At 49.1% G+C, this 25,128-nt stretch overlaps 1 protein-coding gene and 1 non-coding gene across 2 annotated transcripts in view; one reads left to right on the top strand and one right to left on the bottom strand.

Annotated features, from left to right (window-relative positions):
- RASGEF1C (RasGEF domain family member 1C) overlaps nt 1-12,333 on the bottom strand; it is an 88,025-nt gene extending 75,692 nt beyond the window's left edge. The window contains exon 1 of the mRNA XM_043585313.1: nt 12,209-12,333. The gene's annotated coding sequence lies outside the window, so the exon portion shown is untranslated. The remainder of the gene's footprint in view (nt 1-12,208) is intronic.
- LOC122496370 lies at nt 6,068-6,173 on the top strand. Its single transcript, XR_006300785.1, has one exon. It is a non-coding gene; the product is annotated as a U6 spliceosomal RNA (small nuclear RNA).
- Nucleotides 12,334-25,128: the final 12,795 nt, after the last annotated feature.

Raw genomic sequence — 25,128 nt, 5'->3', positions numbered from 1 at the left:
AAAAGACAGTGTCTTCAACAAATGGTGTTGAGAAAACTGAGCAGCTACATGCAAAAGAAAGTGGACCACTTTCTTACACCATACACAAAAATAAACTCAAAATGGATTAAAGATCTAAATTTGAGACCTAAAACCATAAAAGTTGTAGAAGAGAACACAGGCAGTGACTTCTCTGACATCAGTTGTAGAACCTTCTAACTAGATATGTCTCCTGAGGTAAGGGAAACGAAAGCAAAAACAAACTCTTGGGACTACATCAAAATAAAAAGCTTCTGCACAGCAAAGAAAACAATCAACAAAACTAAAAGGCAAACATACTGCATGGGGGCCTGCTTGGGATTCTCTCTCTCCTTCTCCCCCCACTCTCTAAACATTAAATAAATAAACATTAAAAAAATTATAAATTAAATTCCTTTAACAGAAATAGATTTTCTATTTCTCCTTGTGTCAGTTTTGGGAAGTTATCCCTTTTATCAAATGTACTGGTATAAAGTTCCTCATAAAAATCTGTTATCCTTCTAATGTCTGTGGGATTTGAGTAACTTGTGTGTTCTTCTAGGCAGTCTTGCTAAGACTTGATCAATTTTATTAATCTTTTCAAAGGATTTTTTCTCTTTTGCTTTCTATTTTATTTATTTCCTTTCTTGTGAGGTAATGTTTAAAAAACAACGTGGTGCACACTGCCTGATAAGATAGTAAGCACTCAGACAGGCACTCCTGTCTGCTTAGCACATGTCTGGCCAGTGGTCAGATGGATGGACAAATGGGTGGCTGAGCAGAGTGGAGGCCCCATGAAGACAGAAGGAGCAGGCAGGTCACACCACCTAAATGTAAACATCTGAATGTGAACAGACCTGAATGCAAACATCTCAGAAATAAACACACAGACCAAGCTCTAAGGCTCGCATGGTCTGGATGACCCTGTGAGGTTCCCTTATGTCCCTGAACCTCTGTTTTCTCATATTTTTTTATTTTTTAACTTTATTTATTTTGAGAGAGCGGTGGGGAGGGGCACCGAGAGAAGGGGAGAGAAGCCCAAGCAAGCTCTGTGCTGCCAGTGCAGAGCCCGACGTGGGGCTCAAACTCAGGAAACTGAAAGATCATGATCTGAGCTGAAATCAAGAGTCACCTAACTGACTGAGCCACCCAGGTGTCCTGTTCATTTGTTTGTTTTTAAATCCAAACAGCATCCAAAAGCAACAGAGTTTGGCTAAATAAAAATAATGAAAGGATCACTTCTCTCTGATGCTTGGAGCACCCACACAGGGCCACTGTGTACCTGTGGCCTCAGGCACTTGTCACAGCAACCTCCGTCTGCTTCACGAAATGAGAGAACCGGGGTTCCCCGGGTGGCTCATTTGGTTGAGCATCAGACTCTTGATTTTGGCTCAGGTCATGATCTTGCAGTTGTGGCTTTGAGCCCTGCGTCGGGCTCTGTACTGACAGCTAGGAGCTCGGATTCTCTCTCCCTCTCTCTCTCTGCTCCTTCTCCACTTGTACTGGTTCTCTCAAAATAAATAAACTTAAAAATGAACAATATACTGACCAAGTAAGTCAAGGAAATCTTTACTCTGCAGGGGGCAGTGTTTTGCTGGTTTCAAGAGGCTGTGTTCCTTTCCACTCTTAGTGAGATCTGTTTCGTGTAAAGCAGGAATTCACGAATTAGGATGATCCTGGTGCAGGATGGAAAGGCTGTTAACTGGCAATATTGGAGCCTGTGTTAGCTTTCTCCAAAAATAATAAAACTGAGCACTCCTTCCACCCCCAGTCATGGGCCTTTCACAGATTAGTCCATAAGACTCTCCCTGGCTGAGTTTATGTGGCTTGGGGTTTGGGGCATCCTTGATGGCCGGGTGGCAGTGGACTGGGTAGTAAGGCCTTCCGGAAGTCATGGAGACAGCGGTGTCTGGGTGGCTCAGTCAGTTAAGTGTTTGACTCTTGGTTTCATCTCCACTCATAATCTCTCTGTTTGTGAGTTTGAGCCCTGTGTTGGGCTCTGTGCTGACAGAACCTGCGTGGGGTTCTCTCTCTCTCTGCTTCTCTCCGCTCCTCCCCCGCTTGCACCTCTTTCTCTCTCTCAAAATAAATAAATAAACTTAAAAAAAAAAAGGAAGCAATGGAGATAGACATGACATGCATGAGAAGGCTCCTTTTGGAGCCCACAGAGCTCTGCTGGGCAAGGGAGCGCCAGGCCCCACTCTTGCTATTATTACTGAAAGTGACGCACACATGCTGGGTCTCCAGGAAGGGAAGGAAATGAACACAGAGTGGAGGCCTTCTCTGCACCAGACACTGCCATTATGAGCCCCATTTTGTGTCTGGAACGCAGGGTGATCCTGGGAGTGTAAGAGCAGTCCCCCAGCGAGGAAGCAAGGAGTTCAAAGTCTGGCCTTGGTGATGTGGGCATCTTCTGCTACCTCTGGTTCCTGGAGGAATCTTTGTGGGGTCTGCATGAAATGGTGAGCACCTTTCCCGAAAGAAGGAACCCGCTAAGGCAGAGCCTGGTGCATAGGCCAGGCAGCCTGCTGGGAGGGCATAGTGACAGGAAGGGGACCAGGAAGGAAGACAGGAGGGTGGGAAGGGAAATTGAGACCGGAGCCCAAGAGTACCACAGGACACCCCAGTAAAGCCTGCAGCCCCAAGGCCCTGGCCTCTTCTCCCGACAGCCCCTCCTCACGCTGCTGCTGGCCCCTGTCCAGCTCCCAGGAGGGTACAGGATGGGCCGGCAGAATACAGGGTGGACTTCTCTTCCTAGGTATGCATCCCTGTCTGTAACTTTATTTTATTTATTTAAAAAAATTTTTTTAATATTTATTTATTTTTGAGAGAAAGAGAGACAGAGCCTAGCGGGGGAGGGGCAGAGACAGTGAGGGAGACAGAATCCAAAGCAGGCTCCAGGCTCTGACCTGTCAGCACAGAGACTGACAGGGGCTCGAACCCACCAACTGTGAGATCATGACCTGAACTGAAGTTTAATGCTTAACCAACAGAGTCACCCAGGCGCCCTTATTTTATTTTATTTTATTTTATTTTTTATACATGTTTATTTACTTATTTTGAGAGAGAAAGAGAGAGAGCATGAGTGGGGTAAGGGTAAGGGGACAGGGCAACAGAGAATCCCATGCAGGCTTCATTCTGTCAGTGCAGAGCCCAATGTGGGGCTTGATGTCACAACTACGAGATCATGACCTGAACTGAGATCAAGAGTCTGACACTTAACTGGCTGAGCCACCCACGTGCCCCCCTGTCTGTAATTTTAAAACAACTTCAACCCAAAACACTTTGCCTGAATTGAGTTTTGAGGAAAGAGTCCAACAAATCCAGATTATGGGAGAAAACTGATGTGGAGCCTTCATGACACCAGGAAAGACAGACAAACAATATGGAGGGACTGTGGTAGATTAAAAGACTTTAATAAACATGACAAACAAGTGCAATGCTTGATCATTGGTTGGATCCCAGATGTAAAAATAAGGCCCAAAAGGACATTACTGGGACCACTGTGAAAAGTTGAATATGGACTGTATAAGAGAAATGTTTTTGTGTTAATGTTTCCTGGGTGTGACACCCGACCTCGGGTTTTGTAGAACGTCCTTGTCCTAAGGAGATACTGATACACTTAAATGGTTCAGCTAAAGTTATGAGGGCTGAGATAAAACACACACTGCCAGATGTTAATGAGGAATGGATTGAAGTGGGGTGTACACCATTCCATACGAAGTTTTCTGAGTAAAAAGCTTGGGGACATCTCCAAGTCCCTGTAGATAATGGCAGCCACCTAAAGGCAAACTTCTCCATACAGATTGACCAAGAGCGCAAATAAAACCACCCACACTGGGGCCTAGAGCGTGACCAGGAGACAGGCTGCTGCCCGCCTGTAGTTGGTGTGAGCGAGGTGAGAGACCCCACCTGCAGAGCCCGCTCCAGAGAACCGCTGGCATGGCAGGTCGGGCAGAGACCAGGTGGGAAAGAGGAGCAGGGAACTGGGGCCAAGAATTTAGACAAAATGACACCAGAAGGAGAAAGTCCCACTAGAGTGGGGCAGTTCTGAGAGCAGATGTGAGACCAGGAGAGAGGCAGCACTGGATTCTGGGGGGATTCAAAAGGGACAGAAAGTGTGCAGGACCAGGGTTGGCTGTCTTGGAAAGGTCCTGCTTCTAGAGGATGTGGCTCAGAGGTGGAGGCCTTTAGAGGGTTGGGGGTAAATGGATAGGGTAAAAAAAAAAGTAGTATGGGGAAATCAAAGGCCTATAGAAGCAAAAGTGAATGGTAAATTTGGCAGACACCAAACCATCCCATACCGGGTAAGACTCCAAGTAAAGGAGTCCTTAAACCAACAGAAGAGGGCACTCCTGAACTAAGAAATCTGATGTTACCCAAATCCCCAAGGCTAGCCTATGATTGGTCTATTATTCCCACTACCTGCAAACATAAAGACATTTCTTTTTCTTTTTTAAGTTTATTTATTTATTTTGGGGTGGGGGGAGAGGCAGAGAGGGAGAGTGAGAATCTTAAGCAGGCTCCATGCTGTCAGCCTGGAGCCTGACACAGGGCTCAATTCCTCAAACCATGGGATTGTGACCTAAGCCAAAATCATTCATCAGACACTTAACCAACTAAGCCACCCAGGCTCTCCAAGACACTTCTAAGTTAACAGAGGGTAACAAACAGTATCTATACAAAAGCAATATAAGGGGCTGACAATCATTCTACCCACAAACTAATTTACATGGGAATAATGTAACACAGAATCCTGACTTGAATAGCCTTACGAAAGTGTCTGAGACGTGACAAAATACCTTACATATAAACTTGAAAACTCAAAACGGAAATGGACACACACAAAAAAGGTACACACAAAACTAGAATTCCCAAACTCAGGAGAGAAAATGAAAAACACAACATCATCTCAGAAATGAACACTAAACTAGACGCTCTTTTAGGGAGAATAGATTTGACTGAAATTTTAATAAAGTTCATTGAGGAAATGAATGAAAACAACCATAAAACCAAAATGAAATAAAAACAGTAGCAAAGAGGATTATATAGAAAGTGATAGATACAGAAGATGGGCAAAAAAGATCTAGTGTATAGACATAGCATTGGAAGAAAAACAACATAATTAGCAGCATAATGATTTTCCAAGAAATCTTTCTGGAAATAAAAGCAGACTTGAATCTGCATAGTCAACTTCCCCCCACCCCTTGCCCAGTGCACTTGAGAAAATCGATACTGAATGGGCAACTCCAAGATATTTCTTAGTAAAATGGTCAGACTTTAAAGGTAAAGAAAAAAACAATCTTCTGGAGCTCCAGGAAAAATGATCAAGTGACTCATAAAAGGAAGAAAAGTGTGTTTACATCAGACTTCTTGACAACTGCATGTAAGCAATACAACCCAGAGCAACGTTATAATGAATTCAAAGAAAGCAAGTGTGAGCTGGGATTTTATAACCAGCCAAACTATCCTTCAGGTATCAAGAGGACAGAAAACAATGTCAACATGAAATGAATCAGAGAACGTCATACTCATGAGTCCTTCTTGAAAAACCTGTCAGAAGCTACACTTTATCAAACGAAGGAATGACTAGGAAAACTAGTAAAAATAACTATCAGCAAACCAAATCTAACACCATTGTGCTGGATGGACTAAAGCACCTGCCATCCCTATCTCCTGGAGTTCACGCCCTGGAGTGTGGATGGAACCATTGACTTTCCTCTAACCAACAGAATATGGCAATAAGCTCTCGTCCTGCAACTAAAAAAAGGTGAGTGTTGCTGGCAACCACATAGGTAGAAGAGCAGATCCATTCCTACCTCAGCCTCTAGATGAGGATTAGTCCTGGCCGACACCAGTAAGAACCCAGCAAAGCCACGCCTGGACCTCACATCCAGATGGCTAACACAATCATATTGAAACATAATATATCATGCCCAAGTGGCTTCCATTTCAGGAAGGCAAGGATGGCTTAATATTCATATTTAATAAATTTTGTGTCTTATTGTTTGCCTTATCCTCTCATCCTGGACCTGGTATCAGGAAATCCATTAGTATGATTAATCTTATCGTGCTTGCCTTGGCAGCACATATACTAAAGTTGGAACAATATAGAGAAGATTAGCATGGCCCCTGCACAAGAAGACAGGTAAGTTTATGAAGCCTTCTGTATTTAAAAAAAGGTGGGGGGCACCTGGGTGGCTCAGTTGGTTAAGCATCCGACTTCGGCTCAGGTCATGATCTTGCGATTCATGGGTTTGTTTGAGCTCTGCGTCGGGCTCTGTGCTGACAGCTCAGAGTCTGGAGCCAGCTTCAGATTCTGTGTCTCCCTCTCTCTCTGCCCCTCCCCTGCTTGCATGCATTCTCTTTCTCTCTCAAAAATAAATAGAACATTAAAAAAATAAAAAAATAAAAATAAAAGATTCATCTTATTAACAGTACTAGGAGAAATATCATATAATTATCTCCATATAGGTCTTCAATGAAAATCAATATTCATTCTTGATTTTAAGAAACCACCCAATAAAATAGGAATTAATGTGTACCCCCACATATACATACATACATCCCCCTATCTCTGTTCTAAAGTCAGTACCTCTCTCTCTCTTTCTCTTTTTTTTTTTTGACATGCAAGGCAGAATGTTACTCACTTTTGTGTTGAACAGTGTAAAAACCACAAAATCTGGATTGACTTTAGGTAACAATAATTTAAAAGATAGAAAGCCCCTATTACAGAAATTTTTAAATTACCTATTTGACAATTTATACAATAAATGAAGAAAACTAACACTAGAATAGGCTAGGGATCAACCAACACAATACAACATGTTAACACATGTGGCCAAAGGATGGATGTGTATCCTGTGTTACCTTCCATGTAACATCCTGGCTGGTGTTTGTTTTATTTTGTGGGGGGGGAGGGCTAAAGTCAGCATCTCCTGTAACAGGAGAAGTACTAGAGACTTTTTTTACTAACCTCAGGAACAAGGGAAAGAGGCCCATTATACCTAATATTTAATATTAAATGGGAAGGGTGTCAGGTGGCTCAGTTGGTTGAATGTCCAACTTCTGATTTGGACTCAGGTCATGATCTCTCAGTTCTGGAGCTCGAGCCCCACATGGGGCTCTGTGCTGACAGTGTGGAGCCTGCTTGGAAGTTTCTCTCTCCTTCTGTCTCTGCCCCTCCCCCACTTGTGCTCTCTCCCTCCCTCTCTCTCAATTAATAAATAAAAACTTAACATGTTTTTAAAAAGTTTTTTTAAATGTTTATTTATTTTTGAGAGAGAGACAGAGCATGAGTGGGGGAGGGGCAGAGAGAGAGGGAGACACGGGATCCGAAGCAGGATCCAGGCTCCAAGCTGTCAGCACAGAGCCTGACTCGGGGTCGAACTCATGAGCCACAAGATCATGACCCAAGCTGAAGTCAGAGGCTTAACCAACTGAGCCACCCAGGTGCCCCAATAAATAAAAACTTAAAAAAAAATAAAAAAATATTGAATGGGAGGTATTTAGCCAATTTAATTAGGTAAGAGAAAGCAAGTAGAAGCATAAAAATCAGTAAAGAAGAAGTCAAACTATTTCAAGTTTCAGATGATAGAATCCCTAAACTCTCTAAAAGGATTAATGCTGAAATTAATAACAAAATACATTCAGTGAGGTAGGTGCACACAAAACAGCACACATACACACACATACACACACTGACCCATTCTAGACGGGATGGAAGAAAAAAATTATAATAACAACAAACAAAGCCACATCCTCATGAATAAACTTAACAAAAACATGTGAGGAAAACTTCAAAATGCTCCTGAAAGTGGTCTTGAACAAATAAGACTAAATAGTATTTTTTTATTAAATAATTTTTTTTTAATGTTTATTCATTTTTGAGAGACAGAGCACAAGTTGGGGAGGGGTAGAGAGAGAGGGAGACACAGAATCAGAAGCAGGCTCCAGGTTCTGAGCTGTCAGCACAGAGCCTGACGCGGGGCATGAACTCACGAACTGTGAGATGATGACCTGAACCCAAGTCAGACGCTCAACCGACTGAGCCACCCAGGCGCCCCAAGACTAAGTAGTCTTGAACACACAGAAAGATGTTCCTTGGTTTTGGATAAGATGGCTCAACTTGATAACGGTGTCAATTACCCTGAAGTTTGTCTGTAAATGTGATATCCCAACAAAAGATAGTGGCCACACGCAGGAATAGCTAGGATGCCCTGACACAGAAGCAGACAGAGGAGGTCTAACTCTACCAGATATTCAAACACAGTAATGGGAGTTGAGTTCAATCTCTCCCTCCTATTGCAACAATTGTGGATGAAGCCCTTCCTTGCCTTTTGCACACACATGCGCAACATAATGACGCCTTTACAATGCCCACCATGGGGTACCAGCACCTGAAGAGACAGAGCTAGTGAGACAGACTGGAAAGCCCAGAATTAGGTCCAATGCATTTGGGTGTTTATTATATGACACGGGTGCATTTCAGATCACTGGGGAAAAGACAGCCTCTTCAATACATAGTGCTGGGATAGAGATACAGACATTTGGAAGAAGATTCAATTGGATCCATGAACCAAACAAGCATTAGAAAACACACGTAGGGGCGCCTGGATGGCTCAGTCAGTTAAGCATCCAACTCTTGATTTAAGCTCAGGTCATGATCTCAGGGTTCACGAGTTCAAGCCCCGCATGGGGCTTTGTGTTGACAGCTCAGAGCCTACGTGGGATTCTCTCTCTCCCTCTCTCTCTCTGCCCCTCCCCTGCTCACTCTCTCTCTCTCTCAAAATAAAAAAACTTAAAAAAAAAAAACCAACATGGGTAGATTCCATACAATCAGATATAAGAACAGTCTCTCTAACTAGGATTCAAAATCTAGATGCAATGAAAGAATAATTAAATCAACTATGTGAAAATAGAAAGCTTTTACTGGCAAAACCTGCCATAAACAAAATTTTTAAAAAACTGGGAGCAACACTTGCAAAAAAAATAATAATAATAGATAAAGCACTAATCTATGTATTTAAACAAACTTCAATCCAAGGGGGAAAAAGGACCAAAAATCCAATAGGAAGCGGGCAAAATAGGCAATTGACAGAAAAAGAAGTTAAGTGACTTGAAATTGTATACAAAGATGTCCAGTTGCATTCATAATAGAAAGGTAAATTAAAACACACTGAAATACTATTTCCTGGCTCCAAGAGAGGTTGCAGGGGAAACAGACACAGCCATTCACTGCTGGGGAAAGGGGAATTTGGGAGTAGCTAACAAAACAAATACATATTTATTCCTAGGAATTAAAGATACACCTTCACAAATGGAAACAACATGTATGTGAGGCTATCCTTAACCTACTGATTGTAATAACAAAGGCCTGGAACAAACCAAATGTCCCTCTGCAGGGCACAAGCTGAGTAAGTATGATACAGCCAGTCCGTAGAGTAGGTCCTTGTACAAAACCAAGAGGAAAGTCTCTATTAACTGGTAAGGAGACATTTTTAATTGCAAAAAGCAAGGTGCAAAAGAGATGGATATGTTAATTTTGTGATAACGCATAAATGGACGAATAAACCAGAAGTGGTTTTAAGTGGTTACACCCAGTGTAGGAACAAGGAGGAAGAATCAGGGACCGGATTCAGACTTCTTGGTATAGCTTTTTTTTTTTTTTTTTTGAAATTTTGGCATTGAACCAATGCATTGAACCAAAGCATTGAATGTTTTATGTACTCAAAAAATAAAATTATATCATAAACACTAAAAAGGAAAAAAAAACCCCAAATCTCATGCAAACAGAAATAGCTGAAGCTATTGGTATAAACAAACTGATAACAAGCTCACATAGGGCCGACTACACACCCAAAGACATCCTGAACTTGACCTGGTAGGTTTTGGTAAGCAGTGGTTTGGATGTAGTGACTCTAAAACTCTTTGGGATATATTCTAAGACTAAGCAAATGATTACCTATGTTGATGTTTGGGGAGAACCAGGTTCTTACTGTGGGAGGAAGATGAAAATACAAATTTTTAGTTAAAAAACAAAAACCTGATTTCTTGCCTCGGTGCACTGAGAAGGCCTAGAGACAATGACGCCAAGCACTCTGAGCACATTGAAAGTCCAGATACTAGTTTCTGAAGCCCACCCCCCACTCAGAGGCTCGGAGGCTTCTTGGAGAAGTGGCTGACTCTAGGTCTGGGTCAAAACAAGTGAGAGCTGGAACAATGTGCCAAGACCTCTGGGGACATGTCAAAAGGACGCAGAGAGACCAGCCTGAACACCCAGCCCAAGTATCCAGCAGCACCCTGTCTTATCTTTGCGAACTCCCGGCAGGTGCCCTGCTTCCACGGGGAGGTCTGAGAGCAGCGGGGGCCTGCTGGGGACATGCCAGGAGTGGGGCAGTTGCTTGAGCCCAAACCAGGCTCCTCTGGCCACTACCGCTGGCAACCCCACCACCTGCAGAAAGCCCCTCCATACTCATGCCCTCCTTGCCCTGTGAGGAGGGAGGAAGCCTCCACGTGGCTGCAGTCCCATTGGAGTGAGGGTGACTCCACATTGGGTTGGTTCGCTCCTCCTCGAAAATCCTTGGTGGACTCCAGCAGCCTCCTCCTTGCTTGCTCCCTATCCTGCCCCAAGTCCTCTCTACCCACTTGGGGTGGGGGGGCATCCTTGCAGTACACAAACTGTAATCTCTCCCCTCTCCCCTTCCCCCCTCCCACCAGGACTGTGCATCGCACCCAGAGAAAAACCCAAACTTCACAGCTCTGTTCCAGCTCCTTCCACCCACCACCTGTGTCTGCCTCAGGGGCCTCCCATCTGCTGTTCCCTCAGAACTTTTCAGTGGGCTCCCACCTTGTAACTGCATCACAGCTAGTGGTCACTTCTCAGGGACCCTTCCTGATCCTCCCCTTACCAGGCTAAGTCTCAGCCCCCACCCCAGTCTCTCTCTCTGCAATAACTCTGTTTTGTTTTCTTCCTAGCAGGTATCCTCGGCCATGACCTCAGTCTTCAATTACTCGTTCAGCTTCCCTAAGCATTTACTGGGGCCGGGAGCAGACAGCACACAATAGGGGCTCAGTGAATGCCCTGGGTGAGGGAGTGGACAACCTCACCCCGGTTGCTGGGCATAACGGCTGGAGTTTGGCTTCCGTGGTTGGAAAGCCAGCTTTGTCAATTCTTAGTCCTGTGACCTTGAATAAGTCCTGTCACCTCCCTAAACCTTAGTTATTTCCATGGTAAGATGAGGACATAGCTGTTGCCCGCAGGTAAGCCTCTCCAGGGTGCTTCTTGGGCTACTGAAGCCCAGCAGGTCATTTGCCTCAGGGGCCCAGGAGGCAGGAGGGAAGAGGCTGGGGTGAGCCCCTCCACCAGGACCCCAAGCTGCCAAGTCTGCTCTCTCCACACTGCCCCCTATACAGAGCAGAGCATGGGACAGGGTTGGGAGCACACCTCACCACCTCCCCTCCAGGCCTGCCTTTCCCTACCTGAACACAGAGAGGAGTGGACTAGGGGTCCCCTGACCCTGTCTGCTGCCACCGTGTGAGGCACCACTCAGAATCCCAAGCTGACTCCACTGTCCCTGCAGGCTCTCTGCTCGTAGCATTGATCCTTTCCTCAATCCGATCCCAGCTTCAGAGACAACACCCTCTTTCTCTCATTCACAAGCAACCGGCAGGTCAGCTGTTCCCATTTCATAGACCGGGAAACTGAGGTCCGGCGCGGGGTGGAGGCCTTGGGTCCAGGCTGGCTTTTTCTGCCACTCCGGTGGCGGCAGGAGGTGGCTGCTCACCCCGAGTGAGTGGCGGGGGGCGTGCAGCAGAGCCAGTCTCTCGCCCCGGCGGGCGGCCGGGGGTGTGCCCTCCGCCGGTGGCCTCCCCGCCGCCGCCCTGGCGCACGCACCCTGCAGCCCCCTCCCGCCGTTCCCCCCCACCCCCCTCCGCCGCTCCGGCCGCACACTCCCGCGCGCCGCGTCTCCGGGGCCCGCCAACCGGCCGGCCACGCGCACTGTCACCCGCGCGCGCACCTGTGCTCCGGGTCAGGCCCGCGCGTCCCCGCGCCGCGGCCCGGACGCCCGCGGTCCCCGCCCGTTCGCCGCCCCGCACCTCCCGTCTCGGCACCCGCGCCCCGCCGCCGCCCGCAGCCCCTCCCCAGCGCCCGCAGCCCCGCGCCCTTGCCCGCAGCGCTCGTGTTCCGCCCGGCCGCGCCCCCACTCACCGGCTCCCGGCGCGCTAGGACCCCGGGCCCGGCCCATGGGCAGCGCCCGTCGCTCTCGCTGCGAGCCGCGGCGCCTCGGACCCGGGGCGCTGCCCGTCGCCCGCTGTCAGCGCGGCTCCCAAGCGCAGCCCGCCGTGCGCTCACGGCCGGCCCCGGAGCAGCGCGGCGCGGCGCCCCCTCGCGGCCACACGGGGAAGTGCGGGCCGCGCGGGCCGCGGGGTGGGGCTGCGGGCGCCCTGGCCAAGCAGTGCCCTTGCAGCTCCTCTCCTGGGGCCTCCGGTTCCGCGGGCCGCCCTGCCCACGCGCCTCTCCTCTGCTCCAAGCCTCAGGGTCAAGGCTGAGCGTCTAGCCCTGCGTTCAGGGCCCTCCTTTGCTACTCACCTCCCACCCCTGTGGCCAAGACCCACTATGAGCATCATTCGCTGCTCCCCCAAGCGTGGCTCCTGCTGGACTCTGCACCTGAACTGCCCCTCACTGACTTCCTCACCTGGCAAAGCTCTGGTACCCTAAGACCTTGGTTTACCCCCTTTCCTCATTGTTGGGCTCTGGCCACTCCTCTGGTCTCTCCTCCTTCTTCCATGGCCACTCAACTGTGGTTTGTGTCCCTGAGTCATGTGGGCACAGAGTGGGCATCAAGGGGGTGGGGAAGACTGCATGTAATCCCCCGACTGCCCTCCGTGGGAGAGGGACGGCAGGCCCAAGAACTGGCCGACAGGGAGGGTAGGTCACCACTCTGAGGACGCTGGGTGCTAGAAAGAAAATGGTGTGCTATTTCACTTTTAGAATGGTGGAGAGAACCTGAAGAGGATCTGGTGAACTTCCTCAACTGGCTCCACCTGGACATTGAAAGCTTCCTGGTTTATTCCAACATAGACGTCAGGACAGCAGTCCTCTGTATCAGTTGTAACCTGACCAATGAGATGTGGCAGCAAACCCAACCCAAACAGCTCAAGCAAAAATAATTTATTGGCTCATGAAGCATTTTTTTTTTTTAAAGCCAGGGCATGCTGCTTTCAGGAATAGCTAGATCCAGGTGCTGAAACAATATGAATAGGAATCTACCTCTTCCATCTCCTAGACCCGCTGTAGCAGAATGGCCCTCAGCAGCCTTGGGTTGACACCCTCAGAAAGAGCATACCTGCCTGATAGTTCTGGTGAGAGCCCGGGCTGCCACACACAGGCTCAGAGGAGCCTGGCTCAGGCCATTTCCAGAGACCTGGACAGTGAGGATCACAGGCCTGGGTGTTGCCTCCCTGGAGCTGGGGTGAATTTAGGTCTGTGTCAACCCTGAGAATGGATGGAGTAGGGCTCTGTCTGCTCCAAGCATGTCTTGAGGGCTGTTTCCAGAATGCTGGACAAGTGAAAACAACAGAGTCCAGCCTGTGGCTTGCATAGTTGGGGAAACTGAGGCCTGGAGTGAGTGAGCAGGTGCCTGCCTGGGGTGCACACATGTATTAGGGTTGTGGCTTGGTTGGACTGGCAGGGAGGCAACAGGGCCTTGGGACAAGACCAGGCCAGAGGCTGACCCCAGTGAGGCTGATGCCCAAGACCAATGTCAAGGGTCAGGCTGGGGTGAAGAGGCAAGGGGAGACAGAGGCAGGCTGGGGACGACGGCAGGTGCTGGGGCCAATCCTTAGGCTGGTGTGTTTGCTCCAATTCCCACCCCACAGCCCTGGCCCTCAGGTGTGTTACCCAGAGGCATGCTGGGGGTCTAGGAAGAGAAGGTTGCAGGAGGGAACTTGTAAGAGCTGGCCCACTCACCTGTGACATGCAGGGGCCAGAGCAGCCATGAGGGACCCTCTAACTGACTGTAGTTGCAGAGAAGCAGGGCAGTCTCTCCCTACCCTGTCCCGTCTCTTTGAGCAAAAGCCTGGGGGTCACTGATGCATGATTGTCCCACTGAGTGAGGGGTGGGGTGCTGGGAGTCAGGGGACAGGGCCTGGGAGAGCAGCTGAAACCCGAAAGCAAACTTTTTTGTGGCCGCAGTTCATGTCCCAAGTGGGTGAGTGGGCGGGGCTCTGCCCTGTGATGAGAGGAGGTGGCCGTGTCCCCTCCCACTGCACAAGAGGTCAGGTCGGCGGTGCCCAGCAGTCCCTTGAGCCGAGTCTTGAGGCCAGCATGGAGTTCTGGCCCAGGGTAGTACTGGCCGCTGGTGTGTATCCGGGCCCTGGGAGAGGTCTGGCCCAGTGTTGGTACCAGGTTTCCCCAGCCCCCTCCTAACTCCTCTGAGAACACACTGTCCAGCAAGGCCCCTTACCCTGCCCCGCCCCACCTACCTTCCTGCTCCCCAGAGTGTGGGGTCCGGGATGCAGGGGTAGCCTCCTGTGAGCTGTCAGCTCAGCTTACCTGCCCCCCACCCCCCCTGAGATATCCAGTGAATACTACCTGAAGCCCTGTGTGTGCCACAGAGAGCCCTGCCCCCTCAGAGCCCACAGTTTAGAGAGGAGACACTGAAAACTAACCATACAAACAAAAGAATAACAAAAGCAATCTTTTCAGAGAGCGCTTAAGTGCCATACATTAATTAGTACAGGGTCAGGTGATGGAGCGGGGCTGGGACTATTTTGGAGGGGAGGCTCAGGGAAGGACCCCTCTGCCCAAGGCATGTAGCGTTTGGGTTGAGACCTGAATAAGGAGCCAGCCCCACAAAGTCTGTGGGAGGAGCGTCCCGGGTAGAGGGGATAGCAGAAGCAAAGGGCCTGTGGACAGTACATGCTTCTCACCTTTGTGAGGAAGGAAAGAGGCCGGGTGCCTGGATGGGAGAAGAGGGTGGTGGACACAGCAGGAGCCCAGGTGGAAGGAGGCAAGGCAGGTTGGGGCCTTCTGGGGCATGAGAAGCTGGGATTCTGGCCCAGGGGAGGCGATGTGCTGTCCCCAGGTGTACTGGTCCTGGCACCCATGAGCCCTTTCTGGTACCCCATGGCCCAGATGGTACCTGTCACACACAAGCGACTCTGAAGCCACCTGAGTTTGCTCCACTAGCCCAGCACTGGGATGGCAGGGCTGGGGTCCTTGTCCCCTGAGGAGGCTGCCCCTGGAGCTGCTGTACTGAGGGTGGATGAGAGGGAGGGGGTGGTGGGCAGGGGAAGGAGGCTGGGGGAGTCCTGAGAGTTATTGCTGGGGGAGAAGCCACTGGGTGATGGAAAGATGACAAGGATGTGTGAGGGGTGACAGAGGCACCTGGAGCCTAGCCAGAGTGGACAGGGGGCCTTCTGAGACTGTGGGGCCAGGGCGACATTTGGAGGACGCCTGGAGGCGGCCAGATTTAGGGTTGCAGGGCCTGGTGTGGCCGTCATGGGTGACAGAAGGAGACACCAGGGTTCCAGTTGCTGCAGACACTCAGCCCCTGGACCCTGGGAGACCTGTCTGCCCCAACTCTTGGCTCAGCCAGAGCAGGTGACTCAGGGAGGAGCCTGACACCAAGAGGGACTGCTGAGCAGTGTCACCAATAACCTCAGAGAATGGTGAGGACAGAACTCTGGGCCCTGGCCCGTGTGTTTATTAGTGTAACTAACTCGTAACTCATCTGTTCTTGGGTCTGGGAAAAATTCTTCAAATTTACTATAAGAGCAAAGCTCCAGGAAAAAGTCATCATATTGGCAGCCACTAGTAGGGGGCACTGTTAGGGACTGAATGTGTCCTCCCACCCCCAGCAAATTTACATGTTGAAATCCTAAACACCAAAGTCATGGTGTTACAAAGAGGTGGGCCTTAGGGAGGTTACTAAGTCAAGAAGATGAACCCTCATGGGGTGCTTGAGTGGCTCAGCTGGTTAAGCGTCTAACTTCAGCTCAGGTCATGATCTCATAGTTTGTGAGTTCAAGCCCCATGTCGGGATCTGTGCTAACAGCTCAGAGCCTGGAGCCTGCTTCAGATTCTGTGTCTCCCTCTCTCTCTACCCGTCTCCCTCCTTTGCTCATACTCTGTCTCTGTATCTCTAAAAAACAAATACACATTAAAAAAAAAAAAAGAAGGTGAACCCTCATGAATGGGATTCCTGCCTTTATAAAAGAGACCCTGGGGCACCTGGGTGGTTCAGTCGGTTGAGCATCCAACTTTGACTCAGGTCATGACTTCAGCTCAGGTCATGATCTCACAGTTTTGAGTTCAAGCCCCACATCGGGCTCACTGCTATCAGCACGGAGCCTGCTTCAGATCCTCTGTCCCCCTCTCTCTGCCCCTCCCCTGCTTGTGCTCTCTCAAAAATAAATAAATAAATATTAAAAAAAAAGAGAGAGAGAGAAAGACCCCAAAGATTTCCCTTGCCCCTCTGCCTTGTGAGGGCACAGGAAAAAGATGACCATCTATGAACCAAGAAGCAGGCTCCCACCAGAACTCAGTGATACTCACACCCTGATCTTGGACCTCCAGCCTCCAGGACTGTGAAAGAGAAGTTTCTGTTGTTTATAAGCGGCCCAGCCCGTGGTACTTTGCCACAGAGGCCTGACTGAACTGAAACAGTCACATTCGATTATTGTTTATAGACCAGGGCCCTGACTACCCACCAATTCCCACTGGGTGGGGACCCGAGAGAGAGAGTGTGCACATATGTGTGTGCACTTGTGCTGTGTGTTCCATGTATGTACATGGTGCACGTGTGTGGTGTGTGTGTGTGTGTGTGTGGCTCGTGTCTGGCATGCATGTGTTGGGGGGACACGTGTGGGTTTGATCCCCTGCTGGGTCCTCCAGCACAAGGCTCCAAACAGGGCTGGTCTGAGGACAAGGGCAGGCATTACAGGTGGGGTCCCCTGGGAAGCAGAGCCTGAGACGTTAGTGCAGGTGGTTTATGTGGGTGGGGAGCCAGGGAGGACAGAGAGGGCTAAAGGGGGAGGCGGGACAGCCCACACAGGGTGCATTATTAGGATGGTTCCCATCATGGGTGTCACAGGCCCAAGCTTCAGGGAGCTGCGTAGGAAACGTCTTCACTTCTCCTGCTGGGCAGAGGCTTATCTGTGTCTCCTGACTTCCTGGTGGCTCTTGCATGAAGGCTGAGCAGACTTCGCATCTGAAGCAAAATTTCTGAGGCTGAACAGCAGAGCGTGAGGTGGGCCCCTCCGGCACATGCACAGAGCTGTCCACCCAGCTCGGAGGTAGGAGAGACTCAGCGCAGGGTGCAACGCTTGCCTGCAACATGTCCCCTGTCTGGGAACCCTCAGGTTCCCTCAGGTGCCACGTAAGGGTCACATGCTCGCCCCTCCTCTTCTGCCAGAGTCGCCTGCAGGCAGCACTTCCGCCAGCCTGGGTGGCCACTAGGGGCACCCAGTGTCCCACAGGCGTGCACTTTGGTTCAGAGAAGCCCTTACAGGGTCCCGGAGGCAGCCTAGATCTGCAGGCCTGTGAAACACCTCCTGAGGGTCTTCAGCCTCCAAGCTCGGGGCACAGTTGCAATGTAACGGGCCCACAGGGTTCTTGGGGGGACTAATGGCATAAACGTCCTGTCTCCTCCAAGTGCTCCTGGCACTTGCCACACCGGAGACCTCACTTGTCCAGGCTGTCAAATGTCCCTGTGCAGAGGCATCACCTGGAACTTGAGGAGAGGCGGTACCCCAAGACCCCCATTGAGACTTGGGTTTGGGGGGTTGAGATGTCCCCCAGTCTGTATGTGTCACAAGAGCCCCAGGTGACACAGATACAGGCAGAAGATGGGGCACACTCTGAGAAGTGCTGATGGCCAGGGGTATAGAGTGATCACCCCATTTGTGGCAGGGAGAGGAGAAGCCACCCAGAGATGTCCACATCCTAATCCTTGGAATCTGCAAATATTTGATCTTATACAGCAAAGGGGACGTGGCAGGTGTGATTCAGTTAGGACTCTGAGATGGGGACCTTATCCTGGATTATCTGGGGGAGCCCATGGATTCGCATGGGTGCTTGAAAGCAGAAGATAGGCAGAAGATTCAGAGAAAGAGATGTGTAGACGGAAGCAGAGTCAGAGAGATGCCAGGCTGCTGGCTTGAAAATGGAGGAAAGGGGCCATGAGCCAAGGACTGTGGCCAGCCTCTGGAAGCAGGAAAAGGTAAGGAGCAGATCTTTCTCCTAGAGCCTCCAGGTGGAACTCGCCCTGCGAACACCTTGCTTTAAGTCCACAGAAACCCACGTGGGACTTCTGACCTACAGAATGTAAGCTAGTACACTTGTGTTGTTTTGAGCCATTAAGTCTGTGGTAATCGGAGACAGCAACAATAGGAAACTAAGACCCCATTCCACAAAAGAGGCTCAGAGAGGGCAGGTGGCTTGTGCGGGTGGCACAGCAGAGCCAGGGCCCAAGCCCTCCATGCTTTCCTCTGGCTGCCCTATGTGGGTTCAAGCCCCGTATCCGGCTCACTGCTGTCAGTGCAGAGTCCACTTCGGATCTTCTATCTCCCTCTCTCTCTGCCCCTCTCTCACTCTCTCTCTCTCTCAAAAATAAACTTAAAAAAAAAAATAGAACTGACCAACAGGAAATCACAGAAGGTGGTTTGAGGACATCCATCTGTCCTAAATGTGATGCTGGCAATGAGCAGGATGGCAGTGGGAGCTCAAGTTTGAAAAACACCTGGGGAGGCAACTGGGGGCCCATGGAGACAGGGACACAGTGGTCACAGCCGCATCCTAGGAGGCTCCTTCCAGGGTCAGGTGAAGGACAGACAGTAGCTGGGCAAGAGTGGCAGCCAGGAGACCCTTTGGCCACTACAGCCATGTCCCCATGCACAAGGGCTGGTTTACAGTCCGGGTGGTGGTGAAGATGGGTGATAAATTTGGGGGTTAGATCTTCCTTCACCCAGGCAACTTCTCTTTGTCTTTAGCTGTCAACTGACTTGTGTTAAGTATTTGATGGCGGCCACAGAGTGAGGTCTCCAGAGGCAGGGGCAGAGTGTCAGATTTATGGCCCACTTATTTATGAGCTGTCTGGCAAGCATTTGTCTAAATGAATGAAGGAATGGCCTGTGGTGGGGTGAGGTGAAGAGGGGACAGGAGGGGTCCTGGAAGGGGAGCCTGAAGAGCACTACAGCCCAGCTGAGGAGTCTGAACGTGGTCCTGGGGGAAGGATGCATTTAGATTTGCACAGAGGTGGCAGGATTTCCCTGGCTGTTTCTAGACAGGGGCAGGGGTGGGGGTTCAGGCTAAAGGGACGCCAGCACCGAGCTTCAGCAGGGCCGCTGATCTGAGCTCAGCAAGGCTAGGTCTGGTCTATGTCCTCTTGCTGGGCACAGCCATGGCCTATTTGTCCTGGTCAGTGGTGCCAGGTGGTCCCATACTGGTGGTGTGCGTGCATTTCTGGTGGCAAGTTTGCATGCGTGTGCATGCACACACACACACACACACACACACACACACACACACATTCACTCCAGTCTCCATCAGGATGTGTCTTCAGGCTGTGGCTTCGGGATGTTTGACATTTTATGCTTCCTCCTGCTCTTCCCTGAATAAGCCTGGACACTCCCCAAAGGAAGCTCTTTTCTATTCAGAGTTTTGTGGGCAATTTACAAAAAAAAAAAAACCAAAAAAACAAAAATAGGTTATTTATTGCCACAGTTGTGTTGAGTCACCCTTGAATTCTGGAATAAACCGTACAATGTTGGATTCAGTTAGCATCTCTGAAAAGGGCACATAATCTTGATCTTTTTCCAGTTTTCGAATCAAGATTATACCAACCTCCTAAACTGAGTTGGGTGGTTTGAAAATTTTGGATAAGATAGGGTTTTTCTGTTTTTGTGGAAGTTTAGTAAAAATCGACCTGTAAGACTGATTGGTCCTGGAGGGATTTAGGGGTGTTGGGGTCGGCTTTGGTTGCCATTTCCCTTTCTCTGATGATCACTGGTCCATTGGAGTTTTCTGGAGGCCATCCAGAGCATACTTGTCCAGCCTCAGACCCTGTCTGGGCACACACTGGCCCTTAAAATTTTTTAAAAATTTTTATTCTTGAGAAAGAGAGAGAGAGAGAGAGAGAGAGAGAGAGCAAGTGGGGGAGGGGCAGAGAGAGAGGGAGATACAGAATCCAGGTTCTGAGCTGTCAGTACAGAGTCCGACGTGGGCTCTAACTCATGAACTGAGAGATCATGACCTGAGCCAAAGTCAGACGCTTAACCGACTGAGCCACCCAGGTGTCCCCATAGTGTTATCATTCTTGAGACAATTTCAATCCCTTCTATTTCTATGGAAAATGTTCTGCTTCTCTTCACCACATGCATTAGAACGTTGTAAATATTACTTCTACTGGATCCTGGCTGGATATACCAGGAAAAGACTTTGGGGATACTGGGGAAACCCCAAGGCCTAGGTATTAGGCCAGATGAGAACTTATGGATGTGGATGGTTGGAGATCGGTAAATGAGGAATGCAGGTGATAAAAAGCACATACGGCATGACTTCATTTGGGCAAAAAAACCAAAACCAAAAAAAAAAAAAAAGTCCCCCAAACAAAAAAGAAAACCATCTAGATGTTTACATGTCCATAGAAAATCATGTGAAAAATACACAAATAAGGTTATTAACAGTGGTGATCTCTGAAGGGGGGAATACGGTAGTTTCTCATTCTTTTTTCTTGTTAAGTTTATTTATTTATTTTGAGAGAGAGAGAGAGAAAGTACATGCTTGGGGGAGGGGCAGAGAGAGAGGATCCCAAGCAGGCTCCACGCTGTCAGTGCAGAGCCTGCCTCAGGGCTCAAACGCATGAATTGTGATATCATGACTTGAGCTGAAACCAAGAGGCAGACACTTAACTGACTGAGCCACACAGGTGCCCCTAAGTTTCTCATTCTTGATTGTATTTTCTAACATATGTATACATGGAATATACATATTTTGAATTAAAAAATTGTTTTAATGTTTATTTATTTTTGAGACAGAGAGAAGCAGAGCATGAACGGGGGAGGGGCAGAGAGAGGGGGAGACACAGAATCAGAAGCAGGCTCCAGGCTTTGAGCTGTCAGCACAGAGCCCGACGCGGGGCTCGAACTCATGAACCACGAGATCGTGACCTGAGCCGAAGTCGGATGCTTAACTGACTGAGCCACCCAGGAGCCCCTTTGCATTTTTTGAAATAGGGAGCAGATGGGAGGAGAGGAGGTGAAGAAAGGGAATATAGACTTCTGGTGCAAAGAGGAGCAATCGAGGGTGATATTAGGTGCTGAGCTCACTCTAAGTTGGCTGAACTGAAGGTGGGATACGGAGGAGAGGGACTGAGAGATATGACACAGCACAGAGACTCCGGTAGGAGTGAGGGTTCTGCAGAGGGCTGGGTGCAGGAGCGGGTGAGGGCAGGGGGGCAGGCCGTGCTGGTCCCTAGCACTTCCCCTAGCCACCACCACTGAGAAGATGTGAGAATAAACATGTACAGGTGAGTGTTGCTGCTCAAATATTTATTTCTTATAGCTTCTTTTTTTTAAATTTATGTTTATGTATTTTTGAGAGAGAGAGAGCATGAACAGGGGAGAGGCAGAGAGGGAAGGAGGCAGACGATCAAGACAGAGGATCTGAATGAAGCGGGCTCTATGTGGATGGCAGAGAGCCTGATGCGGGGCTTGAACCCACGATCCGTGAGATCATGACCTGAGCAGAAGTCAGACACTTCCAGGCACCCCATCTTATAGCTTCTTTGGTCTGTCAACTGACTGCTTGAAAGTACTGAAGAGATCTACTTTGAAACAGAGAGCTATCCAAATGTACCTCTGAGGGTCTGTATGGAGCTCTAGGCTGGATTAAAATCAGATGAAAACGAAGTAGCATGAATATTTTTAGTTGAAAAGGAAAGCAAACAGGCGAAGCCTCAGAAGAGGTTACTCAAGGCGCTAAACCTCTGAGGTCACACATACACACGGCTTGAGCCTGGCTCTGCCCCACGAGAATGCTGTCATCAGCAGGCCCCTGCGGAATCACGGTTACAGACTTCCGAACACATCCCGCCTTCATTCACCCAGAAACAAAATAAGGCCACCACGTGCTACCACCCTGCTCCCGTCCCCAATTCACTTAACTGGGGACATGGGGACAACTGGCTGTGTTTTCTAAGTGGCCACAGGACATCAAGAATGTAGATATAGAAGGGGAAGCTGGCACTCACCGCCCAAGAGAAAACAAAAGGATGAATTCGGAGCACCAGCACGTGGTGACAAACTGATTTCTCTTCTTGAAACGTGACTAGGAAGTAGATCAGAGTGTGCTGCCAAAGTGCCTTCGTGATTTTGGTGTGGGTCCAACACCCTTCTTCCTGACCTCGTGGCAAGATAACACTCCACATGGGCTGCACGACGTTGCTGTTGAGGCCCTCCTCCCCCACAAGGTGACAAAACACTGGCCATGTGGGTCCCTCTCTGTGACTGCTGGGGTCTGCCCTTGGGCTCTGTCCTGCTGCTCAAGACTGTTAATCACCACTTGGATGAATTTTCAGAAGACCCGCTCGTGCTCATAAAACTGACAGAGGTCACAAGCTAGCAGAGAGAACCCTTATGAAGAATGACAGACCCTGGATTAAGTGCAATGTCACAAAACCCGGCGGTTCTGATGGACTACAGGTGTTGGGTGTGACTGGCTGTTAAAGCTAAGGCCAGTTGATGTGCTAATTAGCTGGGGAGGCCCTGGATGCAGAGCATGCCCCTCGGGCTGCATCTGGAATATTACACGTTCCCCTCGGGGCCCATATTTGCAGGGTGAGCCAAGGTGGTGAGGCTCTGGGGGCTTTTTCATGTGAGAGAGACGTGGATGACCTTTGGGTTCAAGCTGGAGAAAGGAAGACGTGGAGCTTACTCTTTCGACTAACGTAGTCAATCCTGTCTCATGGGATGGATCACACCCCCTCTGTTTCACCCAAAGGGAAGGCCTGGGGTCCAGCGGTGGAAGCTTGGGAGTCAGGGTGCGGTTCTGATTAAAGAAGAACTTTCTAATGGTCAAAACTACAAAAAACTCCATGGGAAGGGGGCCCTTCCCTTCACTAAAGCCATGTGAGCACAGGCTTGGCGGCCATCTCTGGTGGATTCCGGCCGTGAACGAGGTGTTGACTGGAGGGCCTCTCCATCCATCGTCATGTTTTATGAAAGCCAAGTGAATGAATGAAATGAAGTTTAAAGCATGCTTATAAAGACTGTAAGAAGGTCACAGGGATGCTTTAGAAGAACGGGAGAAAATATTACTGGAGAATCAACAATTTAAAGTAGGGATTTCAGGGGTGTCTGGGTGGCTCAGTCGGTTGAGTGTCTGACTTTAGCTCAGGTCAGGATCTCACGGTTTGTGAGTTTGAGTCCTGCATCGGGCTCGCTGCTGTCAGCAAGAAGCCTGCTTTGGATTCTCTGTCTCCCTCTCTCTCTGCCCCTCCCCCGCTCACACACTGTCTCTCAAAAATAAACATTAAAAAAATAAAGTAGGGATTGAAGTGCGAGTTCAGTTTATCTCAAAGCTCAGCACGAACTTCTTTAAAATGAAGAGTTGGATTTCATTTTATCCGCATCTCCACAAAGTCTGTATAAGCTTGTAGCTCCTTTCAATCTTGCACCTAAATTCCACATGGAAGGAATTGAAATGACCCATTTCACTGGACCTGGACCCTTATATTCTCTTTTTGACATCAAATAAGCCCTACTGAGTAGTGCTGGGGCTCAGAGTGAAGATGTCCCTGGTTATGTCCCATGTCACCCCACGTGCAAGTGTCAGGGCCAGTAAGAGCAAAACAGGCTTCTATAGTCTCTGCTTCCCTCGATGGACACAAAGCATCTAGAAGCTGCTCCAGGGATGGGAACTTTTAACACAGTTACCTACCAGGGGCAGTACCCCTCGGAAAGTGTGGCAGAATTTTGTGCTCATGGCATTTTTCTTGGGAGAGGGGCCCTGTCTGCTTCAGACCACCAAAGGGGCTTATGAATAAAAGAAGCCTGAGCTCTGCACCTGCAGGAACATAAGGCAGCGTGTAGAGGCTTTGCACTCTCTCTTGACTCCGCCAGGGCTGCAGCCTCGGGGTTGTGCGGGGCTGGGGCTGTGTTAGAGAACTTCCCTTCCCACTTTAAAGTGCCAGCAGAGGGGGCGCCTGAGTGGCTCAGCTGGTTAAGCGTCTGACTCTTGATTTCGGCTTAGGTCACGATCTGATGATTTATGGGCTGAAGCCCCACATCAGGCTCTGCACTGACAGTACCGAGCCTGCTTGGGATTCTCTCTCTCCCTCTCTTTCTGCCCCTTCCCTGCTCATGTACTCTCTCTCTTTTTTGTCTCTTTCTCTCAAAATAAATAAATAAACTTTAAAAAAAAAGCGCCAGCAGAGAAAGGGTAGTGGCAAACACTCTTGCTCACAAGAACCCTAGGCCCCCAAAACCTTGGTCTTTCCAACTGTGAAGGACCGTGTGGCCAAAGGCCTTGAGGACTCGGTTAATGAATAGTTCCCAATGGCCATGATGGGCACGTCCCTTCTAAATCCTGGTCACATGGTCTCAGCAATACATGACTGGCCACTGTGTCTGTTTGTTACCAGTTGTCCTGTTTAAAAACAAAATATTGAGTAATTGCCTTATTGCCAAAGGTAACCTTATGCTTAAATTCATATAAGGCACCATAGCATCTTTAGGACGTTAGGTTGTTTTGAACAATTACCCTCCCCCCTACCAAAAAGCCCCACCCCAATACAGTCACCATTCCATTCAATAACTGAAAAGTATTTTAGTACCATCTATACTGAAGGGGGTATGCTACAGAAATGGAACCCAGACCTATATGAGGGACATGTGTTCCTTCTTTACAGAACTTTAAAAATAAGACTGATGAACTCATCTCTCTGGAATGATTCTAGCCCTTTTATTATCTGTATTGTTTTTTATTTTAAAAATCTTTTTCGGTTTATTTTTTTGAGAGAAAGAGAGAAAGAGAGAGCAAGCAGGGGAGGGACAGACAGAGAGACAGAAAGAATCCCAACCAGGCTCCGAGCTGTCTGTGCAGAGCCAGATGTGGGGCTTGAATTT

Source organism: Prionailurus bengalensis, chromosome A1, assembly GCF_016509475.1.
Source record: "Prionailurus bengalensis isolate Pbe53 chromosome A1, Fcat_Pben_1.1_paternal_pri, whole genome shotgun sequence".
Taxonomy (NCBI): domain Eukaryota; kingdom Metazoa; phylum Chordata; class Mammalia; order Carnivora; family Felidae; genus Prionailurus; species Prionailurus bengalensis.
Note: the sequence above shows the minus strand (reverse complement) of the source record. Positions and strands in the feature narration are given on the sequence as shown.